Genomic DNA, 4037 nt, shown 5'->3' with positions numbered 1-4037 from the left:
CCTGTCTGCACCTCCTGCCGTCCCCTTACAGCGTGTTTCCATCGGAAAAGGAGCGGCAAATACACTTTCCGCCACCAGCCAGAACAAACAAACAAACAAAAAAATACTTTAACATCTCCAGCTTCTTCAGGTTTTGGCAAGGGCGCAGATGCAGCGCTGCCTGGAGTTAAGGCGGCATTAGGCTAAGGGAGAAAAAAAAATCACTAGTTGGGAAACTCCAGAGTGAAAGCATACAGTGTCCTTACATTGCACAGCGGAAGGGGGGTTAGTTAATTAAAACAGATGGCACATGGACTACATTGAACAACGAAATGCTGTCAGTTTGACAAACCCTAAATTTGACCTACTTGCCTATTTAGAAGACTAACATCAGGATAAGAATGTCCTTTTCCCGCTTAGAATTACCCTTCATATAAGTCCATCAAACAAACACGCATGAAATGTCTTCTTTGGGGTTTGGTCATTATTTACATCTGGGCTTCAGCGGCCTGGACATGAAATTTGAATGGGAAATTAGAAATCATGAAGACAGATGTGACGTTGTTCCATGTCTGGTGCTACAAAGAAGAACTTTCTAGACAACACATGTAAAGATGTGATTTCGCGTTTACTTTAAAACCACCCTCATAAAAATACAGAGTAATGTGCTTGAAATGCTTCCGATGATAATACCATTATGCAAATATGTGTATTCAAACTGAAACATGTCACTTTAACCGAGCGGGGCGGGGGGAGGGAGAATGGGTTGGTAAGGGCATGAGCTGTCAGCCTTCCAACTCTCTTTTGAGTAATGATTTGCAAGCATCTGAATAACTATATTATCCCTCCACCACCTCTACTATCCCCAAGTCTCCTGATGTTGCAGGCAGGCTTTAAAAGCTGTAGCTCTTAATAAGCCCTTATCAACATTACCACACTACCCACTGCTGACACAGGATGTGGTTGATTCGGGGCCAAATAAACTACCAGCCGGAACAAAGCCCCTTTGGCTCTGCTGCTGCCTTTGAAACAGTATGAAGAAATTTTGTCATGCCAGAGGTGTAGGTGCCAGCAGAGGTGGGTGTTCCTGGCGTGGCCAAACCTGGAGCATGCGTTTTGCTCCCACAGCCTTCAGATGGACCACAGTGCTGACCACTGTTACATCCAGGACCTGTGAGTGAGTCTTTGTTCAATCCCTTAATAGATCATTAAGGTATTACCTTGTTTGTGTGCCTGTTTGCTCTGGCTTTGGGGTACTTTAGAGCACGGCTTTAATTATCACCTCCTCCTCCTCCACCCCATTAAGATGTTACATGGATGACGACAAGGTTGATGACAAGGTCCTCAAAGGCCTCCAAAGGGCAAAACTGCCCCTTCTGCACTCACACTTTTTCACTAGCCTTTTGATCCATCCTCAGCCTAGGACAACTGCATTTGCAGTGCCAAAATCCGCATTAGCTTTAAGGTACTGGGAGGAAAAAAAACAAACAAACCCAACAGTTAGGAATCCCTGGTACATCAGAAAGGTAAGAGCACCAACCACTATCTGGAGACACTGCTGTTGTTAGCCTCTGCAGAAGGGGTTAGTAAGGGCAACAAGGGCATGGAAGTCAGACCTACCCTGCTGCTGTGTTTCCAGCTACATGTGTGCATCAATTGGACCCTTTCTGCTAACGAAGGACTTCTTTTACATCAAGTAATAACCTGGAAAGTGTCAAGATAGTTCAATGCATCCTTCATAATTCACTCCTGCCCCCTCAGCAGGCAGGGTCTGTCGGGGCGTTGCTGGCATGCCTTGCATTCCCAAAACAGCAGCGCAGGAGAGAAATGGGAGGGGGGCTGGAGGAGAGGGAGTTTGTCATCCTATTTTCCCTCCAACCTCAGGTTAGATGTGCTTGTTTAATTTAATCAATGGTACGCAGCAGTCTCCCACGCGCTCGTTTGCATTAACTATCGGTACTATTCAAAGAAGGATGCGGCACTGGTTTTCCACAAGCCATAAAAAAACCTGCACTGGGTTTACAGAACGATTGGGGTCCTACCGCACGAAGCAACACAGGCCTGCCCCAAAGTTCTTGGGACAGCCTGGCGACACCTTCCCCTGCCTTCAAGGAGTCACAGTCCTCAGACCAAAGCCTTCCAAGACATTTTTTTTAATGCTGGTTTTGCAGCCATGGCTCAATCGTGAGCCCGGAGACCTTGCTCGTCCCCACTCCTCTGCATTAGAGCAGAGCCAGTGCGGAGATACGCAGCATGAAGAGTGAGACTTGTTCCTGTGCTAATGGGACTGTCCTGGGGACTGAGTTACCAGAGAGAGACTTTTCTCCCTGTGCCATGGAAGTTAATTTTCTGCCAGGATGGACATGGTGGGCTTTTAGCCTGCATCACGCTCTCTGTAAATTGTCAGTGATATAGAATTTGCTTCTCTGCTTAGCCTCAAAAAGTCGAACCTTGAAGATCACTGTTTTCTCTGGGATTTTCTCAGTTGTGCAGTGTATCGTTCACTCAGCAGCATGGCAGGAATTTATGCTGCCTGAAAGAAACGTGCCTGTTTTGGCTCAGGAATACAGGCTCATCTTTGTCTTCTTGATGGCTGCCCTTCAATTGCATCACCCTGAACAGCCAGCAAGGGCCCACACACCTGGGGTGTTTCAAAATGAAAATGACGACTTGAGGATTTCTTGTCATAAAACAAAAATACCAAGCCGTAATCCTTTGATTCTGGTTGTTTATCTGCTCTGCAGAGATGTGCTACAGGCCCATAACCCTCATGGTTGGATGGGTTTCCTAATAGATCCCATAACCTGATCAGCTTGGACCGAACAAGTTTGAAGGTCACACGAGCCCCTGCTGTGCACAGAGCACTGAGCCAATAAAGACTGCGCTCATCAAACTGCCAGAATATTGGGACCACAATCAGCTTTGGGTAGGATTTGTAGCTCGCACACCTCAAAGTGTGGTAAGTTGGCTCAGGATATCTTTACTTTTTCACTTACTGCCGCGTGTGTAGTACTCTGCTCCACGCCTGGACACCTGAAAAGCAGCAGCTGCAGGGGATCCAAAGAGCAGCTATAGACAACGGTCCACACAGAGGACTCTGCTGTTTCCCTCCACACATTGTAAGCGCTTGCCAAGCAAATGAAATAACTAAAAGGAAAAAACTTCCCCAAAATACATAACATTCAAACCAAAATACCCTCCAGCTCTGAACTGGGAAAGAAATCATACCCATTAACAAATTGTTACCGTTTAGCAGAAATGAAAGGTGGTGGTTATTGTTAAAAATATTTGGAATATAAAAGGTTTAAATTTAAAAAAAGAAATCAATCAAATTTACAGGAAGCCCCACCACAGACTCAGTTTCTGACACCATAAATATATGGCACGAAAAATATGAATAATACACACGTAGCACATGGGGAATTGCTATTCTGTCCCACTGCCTTCTCTCCGTCTCTTCTGACAGTAGCTACCCCTGTCACCGCGGGCAAGGCTGGCAGCTCGCCCTTGACATGTCACATCCCATGATCTTGTAGGCACTTCAGAGAAGCCACTGCTGGAGCGATGAGGACATGTCTAAGCTGTAGAAACACACCTTTGTCACCCAGGCTGACTAACCCAGCTAAGTAATTCAGTTCAAGAGCTGTGAAGACAGGCAAATTGGATTTTAACTCCTCTTAGCTGCTAGATTTCAAACTCGGACCCCTCTGCAGTATCTAACTTAAGCTGTTACCTGAAATTGGACTCCCAAGTTATCTTTACGTGCTCCCAAGTCATCTTTTTGTGCAAATAGCCCTCACAATATAGACAGAATCTGGCACACTGCTGGATACTCTGTGAACAACAGAAAATTGCTGCTAAAGTAAAGGGCTGTTCTCCTCATAGGTACCTAAACCCCAAACATGCGCTTTCCTACATGTAAACAAGAAATATGTAAAGTTTTATCTTCTGAAAGATGAGGAGCAGAACTACAGTTCAGCTGAGTCAGGCAGCCCAGAGCAACCCGCCAGCCCCCACAACCACTAGTAAACTTCGCTGTATTTCCTCTATCCTCATGT

Source organism: Charadrius vociferus, unplaced genomic scaffold (assembly GCF_000708025.1).
Source record: "Charadrius vociferus isolate BGI_N301 unplaced genomic scaffold, ASM70802v2 scaffold158, whole genome shotgun sequence".
In the NCBI taxonomy this organism is placed as follows: domain Eukaryota; kingdom Metazoa; phylum Chordata; class Aves; order Charadriiformes; family Charadriidae; genus Charadrius; species Charadrius vociferus.
Note: the sequence above shows the minus strand (reverse complement) of the source record.